Here is a 12258-nt window from a genome sequence, read left to right as displayed (position 1 = left end):
CTTTAGTTCTCTTTTATTTGATTTTACAATATGTCTACGTTATTTACAGTAAAAAAAATAACTTTTTAATTGTAACAAGTTAAACAGTATTCTGTTTCCTGCATTATCACACCTTGTGACCTTTCGCAGTGTATATACGTGTGTATATATCACATCAAATTAATTATCTTAATTGGTAACAAAATTAGTGATTAAAATAGTATATTGTTCTGATTATCAAATGTATTGAAACATTGTTAATCACACTGAATGGATAAGAAGGTGCACATTAGGTGGTAATAGGATCCTCTTCGGATTCCTCTTGTGGGGATCCCGATGATCAATTAATCATGTCCGTTTATCGTACATTATACGGCTATAAATCATTTTGAATTTTTTTATTTAAAATTAAATATAAATAGTATTTAATAAAAACCGACCGCACAATGTACAATAAATAGACATGATTGATTGATTTTCGGATCCTCACAAAAAAGATCCGAAGAGAATCCTCGTCCCATTAGGTGCAGCCAAATATTCTTCTTAATTTCAAGTTACAAATTACCGAACATATGCATGAACACAATATATATATATATATACATGAATAATATACATGTTGGATGGTCAACCCAACCCTAACTCAATCTTCATAATTTGGGCTTGGGTTTGGTTCGGATTCGTGCAAGTTTAGTGGGGTTTTGGTTTTAATTAGTTCCAATCTTACTTTGGTTGGATTTGGGTTCACCCAACTTTATCGAGTTCAATCTTCTAACAACTTATTTTGCATAATTTTTTAAATTTTGAACAAAATAATGTTTATCTTAGTTAAAAATATTCAATTACACATCTTCATCCGCACAAAAGTCAAAGCAAACAACTTGGAGGTCATTTCTAATGTTTCAACTGTGCAAAATTGAAATTACATTACAACACATATACTAAAGCTTCAACCAAGAGAAATTTAAAAAGTAACACTATCCTTCATTATCCATATGAAAACTAACAAGAACTTCAAGTATATTCATTCCTTATCAATGTATAAAGTTGGATTGGCAATACGTGCATGAGCGAACTTGAGCTCAAAATCAAATTGTGGTTTAACATCGGCAGCAAGGCATCAATCTAACCCAACACAATAAATAATCGGTTTGAGGTTGGGTTGGATTTGGATGGGTTTTTTCTTTATTCTATTTCGCCTCGGTTGGGTTTAAAATCAAGTTGGGCATGGACGGATTTGGATTTACGTACCCAACCCAAGTTGCATCATTAACATGTAGAAGACAATCTTTATAAAAGTTGATAAATGGAAAGTATCTTACTTTTAATTTTTTTTTTCTTTACAGTTTGGTTCTTTATTTTTAGGGTTAATCTCATTTTATTACGCTAAAGTTTCTTGATTTTCAATATTTAATATATCATGTTTTTTTTAATCCTAGAGCGGTACCTAAAGTCATAATTTTAGGATATTTTCATATCTCCGTTAAAATTGTTGTTAAATCAACCGTTAAATGATGACGTGGTGCCCACATGGACAATAATTGGATAACATGTGTCAATATAGAGCCCACATGGATTAAAAAAATTAAATAAATAATTAAAAAAAATATATATATATATATATATATATTTTTTTTTTAAAGGGTCGTCTTCTACCTCCCGCCACCCCTCCCCCCGACACTCCATCCATTCTCCCTCCTTTCCTTCTCTTCTCTGCACCCACCCAACCCTCCTCTCCTATCCGACAGCCCCGTGAGCTCGAACGTTTGAGCCCCACCATGGCAAAAGATGCCGGCTCTTCCTAGACCCATCTGCATCTGTACCGTCTTCTTCTCCAGCACATGCCTCTCTGTTCATCCTCCTGGCGAACAACTCGTCAGTTTCCAGGCCCGCCATGAACTTGATAGCAGCCACTCCGCAGAGAACAAGCGACGGGATCCTGACCAAGACGGAGGAGAAATCGACGTCGCCGCCGGCGCAGGCGTGCCACAGCTTCAATCTCGCCGCAGATCTGGCAGCGCACGGCTGAAGATGGAGGGGTAAGGGTGGATTTGCAGGGAGTGAGAGGTCTATATAGAGGTCACATCACCAATTAACCATTGATTTAACAGAAATTTTAACAGAGGTATGAAAGTATCTTAAAATTATGACTTTAAGTACCATTCTAAAATAAAAAAAAATATCAAAGGTTGAAAACCAAGAAAATCAATTTTTATGTCAGTAATCAAATGCTTTTGTTATTATATATATTTATAGAGGATAAACATTTACAAGTATGACAGTCAAAAACTTTTCTAGATTAACTCTAAAATTGACAACTTAACAGTCTTTTTCCCTTATACGAGTTGATTTGGACAACATGCCAAGTAAATTTATTCCACTAATAACAATACGCGCGAAACTCTTTTGCTGTCATATGATATAGGAAGCTTGGGCTAGTTCAGTTCCAAATCAATCGTTAATTCATAGTCAATTACCAATGGGAAATCAGAATTTTAGAATATCCGGGGTAAAAAGAGAGAACTATTTAAGTCTCCCACAATATATTTTAAATGAAAAAACACTTAGGCATTTTTCTTATTATTAAGGACATTTTTGTGTATTACAAAGATAAAAATGGAGTCACGTTTAACGAGACTATGAGAGTTTTTTAATTCAAAATAAAATATTCTTAATAATAAAAGAACTGTCCTTATAATAATAAAAAATTAGCTAAGAGTTTTTAATAAAAAATTGCAAGGGGATATTTATTAATTTTCTAAACTATATTTTTGGACCTGCCACGTATATTTTATAAATAATTTTTAAATATTAATTTTTGGACCAGCCATATATATTTTAGAAATAATTTTAGATATTATAATCGTCAACCGTGTGTATCTCTAGTATTGTTTGTACAGCTACTCATCTTGCTTGCTTCATCACAGGCAGAAACCACTCAATTGTCTCTGTCGTGGATGAAGTCATTGCCTGCATCACAGTCCAATCCAATCCCACCGTTGAAATTCAATCTTCAAGTTACTTTCCTTTCCCAATTGAATTTGTAGCTTCAAAGCAGCCATCGAAAGTACTCCAACCCTAAGCAAAAGCAAAACCCTGCGTGCCAGGTTTCGCCTAGCTCAAACCCTACTTTTCATGAGGCATTCAAACAAAGCTGCTTCTGTCACGCTGTCAGCTTAGGTGTTGTAGATTTTGCCATTTCGTGGTGGGGTCATGTTAAATTGGTCTTTGATTTGATCTTCAACCAGCACGATCATTATAATGCCATTCACGAATATGATCGATAATTATATATGCAAAGAATGGTCTAAGATAAATACTGCATATATATATGCAAAATAATGGCTTGCGGTTGCAAGGTGTGGAGCATGAGATCACATATACAACCTGTGCAATCTTCTCTTTCAAGATTTATTGGTGAATGTCCAGAATCTTGGCTTGTATACTATAATCTTATTGCATGACGTGATGTAGTGACACCAGTATAAATGGGGATAACTATATTAAAATAAGGGTGGAAATGGGGTGATGTGAATTATTCTAGTAGTGTGTTCTATCCTCTTAGTGAGAGTCCGTTTGATGTTGACTACTTAGAAAAGCACTTTTGCTCATAAGAAAGAACGTTGAATTCTTTTGTTTAAAATCTAAGGGCACATTTGTTTGGTCTCTTTAAATCTCATTAGACTGGACTACCTTAGATAGGAGTCTTACCCCGTGTTTGGCGCAAACAAAGATTGCCTTTAATGAGACTAAGGTCTCGTTTGGCAGCTTGTACTGTACTGACTATTTATGTCAGATATGATAAATAGTCATTGGATAGTACTGACTAAATTAGTCGGGCGTTTGGTGCAGTATTAGACTAATTAATAACCGTATTATTTATACTGTGTTCGATACTAAACCGGATAAGAAAAGGGAAGAAAAAAAAATTTGACAAATCTTCCTTTTGGTTGAATTCTTTGTTCACTTTCCATTCCTATAATTACATACACAATAAGATAGCATATAATGAATAGTGCATATAATTAATAGTAAGTGATAAAAACCATAAGCAAACCATCACACTTTTTAACTAAATACATAACTAGGTCACACTTTGTTCGAATAAAGTATAATAACCGAATCACACTTTGTCCCACAATACATAAGAAATCACTATTTGTTCAAATAACAAACCATAACCAAATCACAACATGCATATATAAGAAAATTTAATCAAATCACACTTGTGCATGCCACTCATTGTACATATTCAAAGCCACAGTGTTTCTCTACGCAGTCCATTCTTGTGTAGGTTGAATAGTCTCAATCATATCTTCATCATCATCATCACTTTCAGATTCGTCCAAGTTTAGAATTTCATTTTCTATTGGATCAGTTGACATATGTCTTCTAATAAGATTATGTAATAGGTAGCAGGCTATCATAATCCTAAGTTGTATTTTAATTGGGAAAAATGATGGACCTTTTAAGATGCTCCAACGTATCTTAAGTAGTCCAAAACATCTCTCAATGACATTTCTAGCTGCAGCATGTTTCATATTGAAATACTCCTCATGATTAATCGGGAGTCTTCTATTTCTCCACTCCGAGAGATGGTCACGCATTCCCCTATACGGTGCAAGTTATCCTAGACCATTTGTGTACCCACCATCCATAAGGTAGTAACACCCTAACACACCAAAAAATGTATATTACAATATATAGAAGAAAATTGAGAATTCAAATTACTAATATAAACACTGTGGGAACTTTTAATCCTGATGGTCTACTTATCACATCTTGGAGTACTCTAGAATTAGAGGTCGACCCTTCCTAACCTACATACACAAATATAAAATGCATGTCCAGATTACAAACTCCCAACATATTGGTCGCAGTCTCTCCCTTCCTTGATCAGTATCTTGGTCTATCTCGCTCATGGACATGAACATTAATGTAAGTCCCATCCAATGCTCCCAAGCAATTCTAAAAAATGTCATTAACATTAGTAAGCTCAATATATTTAATTACATTAATTTTAGAAGTAATTTTTATAAAATATGAAGAATATCTCAAACCAACTCCATTTAGGATCTGGGTAGGCATTAGGAATGGGTTCTGGCACTTTCAAAAGTCTACCTTGTAGCCTTAACACTCTATGTAAAATGGAATCGAAATACGTACTTATGGTCTCCCCCAATCGACAAAACCTACTCCCAATTGTACAATTCTTTACATGATGTGAAAATATATGCAAAAACTTGCAAACTTGTTCTTCCATTGTCACCACACCATCCAATTTTACTCTATCGTGGTCACAGAGCATCCGACATAAATAGTGGAACGTTCTTCTATCCATTCTAATTTGGTTCACACAATGAACCTCATCATATCTTATTATGCTGTCTAAATAGGTTGACCCTACCATTCTCCTAACAAATATGCGATTTCTAAGTGCAAGTTACTGATTCTGCCTTCTAGCTGAATTATGATTCATCATGAACCACATCATCAACCAAGTCACAATATTCAAGTACCACAACTTAACAATAAAGCATGCCATAATCTTTCTTTCGTCCATGTCTAGTGAAAATATAAAATAACATTATTAGATAGTGGCAAATAATTAAGTAACTAGAGCATGATATTATACATGTAAGTAAGGACATAAGAAAGATACAAGAAGACATGATCATTGGCTAATTAAAGCAAAAACGCAAAGGTGATTAAACATCTGCATTAGTAGGATACAAGCATACATGGGTAAGAAAGCTCAAGAAAGATAAGGAACGCTAAACTACTATCTTACGAGTAATCCATGTTCCCCCAAACCTTCATAGTCTTAGGTGCTGCGTAACTATAAAGCCAGACAACACATATTTGAAACTTAACTATATAATGACCTTTGCGTAAGCTTAACCAAAAGGCAAAATTCTGCACTCAACTTCCTAGGTCACTCTAGGCTCAAATAAACATCAAAATTAAATCATTCGACTTTCGAACAAAAACTTCACACCCAACAAGCAGTTAACAAATGAACATGTAGAATAAAGGCGTCATCAATCCTAGCATACATTCACCAATAACACACACGGACGCAAGTATGAAATCAAGGGGAACAAATGGTGATATCAAAACCTAAGCCATTACCAAAACTTGATAGCTGTATAATATAAGACACCTAAAGTAGACCAAGTAAAATTATATTCAATCCTTCTCTTCAACTCCCTTTTTCTTTGGGTAAAGTACAAAAAACTACCTCAACTATTGGGGTCACGACAGTTTCATACCTCATCTTTTAAAATTGACAATGTCATACCTTCGTCAATTTTTCTGTTAAATGTTGACATGGCAAGAGACGGGGACCACTTATTAATCCAGCTGGATTAAAAAATAATTAAATATATTTTTAATAATTAAATATTAAAAATTAAGAATAAAAAAACAAAAAAAAAGGTAAAGTACAAAAAACTACCTCAACTATTGGTGTCACGATACTTTCATACCTCATCTTTTAAAATTGACAATGTCATACCTCATCTTTAGAATTTGGTCCAATGTTATACCTTCCGTTACTTGGCCGTTTACTTTTCAGTTAAATACTAATGTGGCTTGATTCGGGACCCACTTTCTATTAAAAAATTATTAAAAATAAAAAAAAAATTATTTAATATTTTTAAATATTAAAATAATAATAAAAAGTTTAAAAAAAAAAATCCTCATTTCGTCCTTCCCCTCCCCCCCTCCCCTCTCTTCTCCCCCCATCTTCATCTTCTTCCCCCACCTGTAAACCCTGAGAAAAAAAAAAAAATATTCCAATTTGTCTTCCCCCACACCCACACTCAGTTTGCCACCGTCCCACCCTCTCTTCTCCCTTTTGCAACCCAGAAAAAAAAAAAAAAAAAAAAAAAAAAAAAAAAAAGAACAACCCCAAATCCTGTCGACGGGAAGATGGGTGCGCAGAAAAGGTGGAGGATGTGGAGAATGGATGAGAGTGGTGGATTTGGGGTTTGATGGGTTTTCAAATTTTTTTTTTTTTCTTCCTCCTTTTTTTCCTCTTTCTTCTTCTTCTTCTTCCTCCTTCTCCTTCTCCTTCTTCTTATTCCGCAAGGGGGGTTGATGGTTTTCAAAATTTTTTTTTTTCTTCCTCCTTCTCCTTGTTTTCCTCTTCTTCTTCTTCTTCTTCTTCTTCTTCTTCCTCCTTCTCCTTCTCCTTTCTCCTTCTTCTTCTTCCACGGAAGGGGGGGTTTGATGGGTTTTCAAAATTTTTCTTTTCTTTTCTTCCTCTTCTTCTTTTTCTTCTTCCTCCTTCTCCTTCTCCTTCTTTTTCCGCGCCGCTGGGGGGGGGCAGAATTTTTTTTTTTTCCTTCTTCCTTTTTTTCCTCTTCTTCTTCTTCTTCCTCCTTCTCCTTCTCCTTCTCCTTCTTCTTCTTCCGCAGAGGGTGTGTTGATGGGTTTTCAATTTTTTTTTTTTTTTTTTTTTTTTGTGGGGTTTGCAGGTGGGGGGAAGAAGATAAAGATGGGGAGAAGAGAGAGGAGGGGGGAGGGGGAGAGGAGGGACGAAATGAGGGTGTTTTTTTTCTTTTACTTTTTTTTATTATTTTAATATTTAAAAAATATTAAATAATTTTGGTTTTAGTTTTTAATAATATTTTAATGATATTTTAATAGAAAGTGGGCCACAAATCAAGCCACGTTAGCATTTAACTGAAAAGTAAACGGCCAAATAACGGAAGGTATAACATTGGATCAAATTCTAAAGATGAGGTATGACATTGTCAATTTTAAAAGATGAGGTATGAAAGTGTCGTGACACCAATAGTTGAGGTAGTTTTTTGTACTTTACCCCAAAAAAAAAATTTCCTAGGGGTACGGCATCCCCTTTCCTTCACCCGCACCAATTTCAATTTTTTTTGTTTCTTCTCTCTCCTCCTTCTTCTTCTTCATCATCTTCTTTTTCTCCTCCTGGGCTGAAACTGGATTTGTCAGTTTTTTTTTTTTTTTTTTCATTCTTCTTCTCTCTCCTTCTTCTTCTTCTTCTTCTTCTTCTTCTTCTTCTTCTTCTTGGGCCGAAACTGGGTATGACTTTTTTTTTCTTTTTGTTTTTTGTTTTTTTTTTTGTTTCTGGGTTGCAGGTAGAGGGAAAAGGGGACGAAGATGAAGATGGGGAGAAGACAGAGAGGGTTCTTCTTCTTCTTGGGCCGAAAATGGGTTCGAATTTTTTAGTTTTTTATTTTTTGTTTCTGGGTTGCAGGTAGAAGGAAAAGGGGAAAAAGATGAAGATGGGGGAGGAGAGATGAGTGCGCGTTGGGTTGGGGGGGCGAATTGGGTTGGGTTGGGTTTTTTTTTTTTTTTTCCTTTTCTCCTTCTTCTTCTTCTTCTTCCGCAGGATGGGGTGTTTTAATTTTTTTTCTTCTTCTTCCTTCTTCCTTCTTTTGGGTTGCAGTTTGGGTTTTTTTTTCTCCTTCTCCTTTTCTTCCTCTTTGCCTCCTTCTTCTTCTTCTTCTGCGGACGGGCCAGGAGGGGGGGTTGAGTTGATGGGTTTTCTTCTTCCTCTTCCTCCTTCTTCTTCTGGGGTTTTTTTTTTTTTTTTTTTTTTCTCTGGGTTGCAGTTTCCAATTTTTTTTTTTTCCTCCTCCTTTTTCTTTGGTTCTTCCTCTTTCTGCTTAGGGGAGGAGGCGGGTGGGGTAGGGGGGTTGGGTTTTCAAATTTTTTTTTTCTTTTTTTTTTTTGTGTTAAAGATTAGGAAGAAGATGAAGATGGGGAAGAGAGAGGGGGGAAGGGACCGACTAAGGTTTTATTTTTATTTTTTAATATTTAAAAAATATTAAATATTTTTTTTAGTTTTTAATAATATTTTATTAATTTCTTAATAGAAAGTGGACTCCGAATCAAGCCACGTCAGCACTTAACAGAAAAATTAACAGAAAAACTAACGGAGGTATGATATTGTCACAAATTCGTAAGATGAAGTATGATATTGTCAATTTTAAAAGATGAGGTATGAAAATGTCATGACACCAATAGTTGAGGTAGTTTTTTTTGTACTTTACCCTTTTTCTTTTTAGCTGTTGCCTGTGAATACAAGAAAGTCCCCAATATTGCAACGGTGGATCCAAGTGCATTAAGAGGTCTAACTAGATTTCTGAGCACCAACACATTCGATACAATTATCGACACTCTTCATTGTGTTCCCAACTGAAAAGGTCATGGAACTAATTTCATCAAGTGCTTGATATGATGATTGGTTATAGAAATGGTAAAACACTTCGGATAACAATACCCATATGTACAATGTGGATGGTTTTCCCACAGCTACAAGAGCTTTGTGATATCCTTGAACCCATTGAGACCCTTCAACCAAAATAGCGGCAGGAAACACATAAAAGAAATAAATTATACTGTTCCAACCATAAAAATTCAACCCATCTACTTCCTTGAAGTTCTGTAAACTACGTTTCGAGTAAATGTTCCTCAACACAAACCCGACATTGCTAATCAAAGCACCCTAAAGGCCTTGCATATTGAATGACACCTCAGTGATAGCAGCTAGAGCACAACCCATTGCAATAGAGAGAATTGAGAGCCAGACCTATAACGGGTACGAATCTCCTAGGAATGATGAAAACACTACTAAGAAAACAGGCTCCGAGGATTTGAACCTCACATGAGTTATAAGCCATGACCTTAAACCTCACATGCCGATGAACAAAAAAGTCACAAGGCATATGTCATGTAAGTTAAACCCAAGTACTAAACAATATACTGACATGGACGAAAGTTCAACACCAACAACAAATCTAAAATTCAACCTCAACAACTAACCCTAAAATTCAAAAATTCTAATTAAAATACAAAATTACATAATCAATCAATTGCATAATTAGAGAGAAAATAATAACTAGATTCAATTAATTGAGAGAAACTTGCAAGAAAAATAGAAGGAGGAAAGAAGAATAGGGAGGGGTGAAACCTGGGAAAAAAAAAAGAAGAATGAGAAGATGAACTGGCACTACTACAAAAGAGGCACTGGTGGTAGAAAAACTGACAAGAAACCCTAATTAGTGTCGAATTTTTGGTAAAAATCCAACAGCAAATCGTGCAATGTCGGATTGGAGAACTGACGCCATTGCTAGCATCACGAAAAGGGTATTGACGTTTGTTAGTCCCCTTAATCCACCACCAAGAAGCAAAGTAATATAAAATAAAAAAGAACAACGTCGGTTAAAAGTGACATCTAAACTTATTTCAGTTAGAAGCGACGTTGAATTCTGACATGATGGCGGTCCTAACCGACATCAAACAACATTTAAACAAATAAAATACTCAAAATACTCTTGGTTTTAACTGAGATTATAAGATCTAGATACATAAAATTATTGTTATGATGTCGTACATAAGCAACACCAAATATATTAATAATATAAAAAAAATCTGTGTTAGTTTTTAATTAAAAATAATTCCCACCATATGTCAGTGAAAAAACAAACAATTTTAAGCAAACTTCATATTAAAAATAAAATTTCTACCAACTATATATTAAATTTAAAATTAACTACAATTCTTAATATTATACAACCCATACAAATTTTTTCCAAACACTTGCAAAAGATTTTGAACCGGTTGTGTGGTTCATAGTTTTCAACTGCCGATTATGCTTATTTTTTTCGGCAATCCCCTAAAAAAATAAAAGAATTTATTAGACAAATTTCAAGGTATAATAAAATAAATCATGAAACGTTTATCTTTGTTTTTTCTTTATTCCAGTATGCCACCATCAGAATATTTCTGTAATCTCTAACATCTGCCACTACATGTTTCGAAAACACACTAGAATTATCACTAATGCATTCTCCAGACGAATCAAATGAACAAGGTTGTTCTTTCCAATTTGGAATTAAGGGTCCACATCTCTGTTGAGTTGATCCTTATAAATACAGAAAAAACAATTAAAAACGAAGAAACAAAAATAAATTTTCAATTTAGGCATAAAACTAGTTAGAATACAAAACAAAAACTAAAATTAATAATCATAATAATTTAAAAATGAACCACCTTCGAGCTCTTCCTCTTCGAATTGGAGTTCCTCAGAATGTTGATCTTCAAAATGGTGATCCATAGCAAATGGTGAAGGAGAAGAGGAAGAACTGAAAAGGAGGAAGAAAGGGATGCACGGATGAAATGGGGAAGGAGAAGAAGAAAGATTGAAATTGGGGGAGAAATGAAAGTACAGATTAAATGGGAAAGAGAGGGGTTTAAAAATGGGTACTTAGTTGGTGTCAGTTTAAATCGAAATTGTTTGACTAACGTCGAATTAAAAGCCCTGGTGTCGAATTAAATGTACATGGCGTCGATTAAAACCGACGCCAACCTAACACACTTTACTGACAAGTTAAATGAACCAGTCAACTTTCTGACACTCTTTATTGGAAATCATGGAGTCGGTTTAAATTAATGTTGGTGTCGGTCTTAATCGACACCAACTTCTGACACACTTTTTGAAATTCACGTACGTTGGTTTAATAAAACTCGTGTCAAATTAAAAGATGATAGCGTCGGTTAAAACCGACACTAAGTCTACCATCCATTTCCTTGTGCAGAACAAGTAGAAAATTTCCCACCTAATATTTCAAATTATCCGACCAATGCTGTCAGTTACAAGCGACAGCAGACTAGTTTAAAAAAAAATGTTTAACCCAAAGAAAAAAAATAACCAACTCTTTTTTTTTTTTTTTTTTTTTTTTTTTGTTATCTCGTATAACATTTTAAGAATAAAATTTAACTTGAATAAAATACGTAATAGAAAACAGAAATATAATTTTATTATAAAATATCATCACATACTAATTGAAACATACTCTAATTAATACTTAAAATACATAAAATAATTAATATATTTATTCCAAGTCATCATCTGTTAGGTCGTCGTCGGTATTGACATAATTAACGAACTCAGTAGGCAAAGGTAATGATTCATGAAAATGAGTCTCTTCCACGCATAGTTAAATTATTTCTTGCTTAGCTCCTTAATTTGTCGCATAGTTAACCTTTCTCGACGATGTTTCGTTTTCAAGAATTCTTCATGTTGCTTGGCCAATTATGTCCAAATTTAGATCATTAATTTTTCGAAGTTAAGAAAACCAATAAAACATTAAGATGTATGATTAAACGTTCTTACCTTCTAAATGGGTTAACTTCATCACAATTAGTTAGAATGTATCTATGGCATTGATCAACAACATTTTGACCGAGCTCCACATTTTCTCCTGAACCCATATAACATCCTTTGAGGGCAAA

At 34.3% G+C, this 12258-nt stretch overlaps 1 long non-coding RNA gene across 1 annotated transcript; it reads left to right on the top strand.

Moving 5' to 3' along the window:
• Positions 1-916: 916 nt before the first annotated feature.
• LOC125471734 lies at positions 917-3810 on the top strand. Its single transcript, XR_007253805.1, has 2 exons — positions 917-2104; positions 2907-3810. It is a non-coding gene; the product is annotated as an uncharacterized LOC125471734 (long non-coding RNA).
• Positions 3811-12258: the final 8448 nt, after the last annotated feature.

Source organism: the organism of the source record quoted next, unplaced genomic scaffold (assembly GCF_019419815.1).
Source record: "Pyrus x bretschneideri cultivar Hongxiangsu unplaced genomic scaffold, Pyrus_bretschneideri_v1 Contig11, whole genome shotgun sequence".
Lineage (NCBI taxonomy): Eukaryota > Viridiplantae > Streptophyta > Magnoliopsida > Rosales > Rosaceae > Pyrus > Pyrus x bretschneideri.
This window is presented reverse-complemented; position numbering and strand designations above follow the sequence as displayed.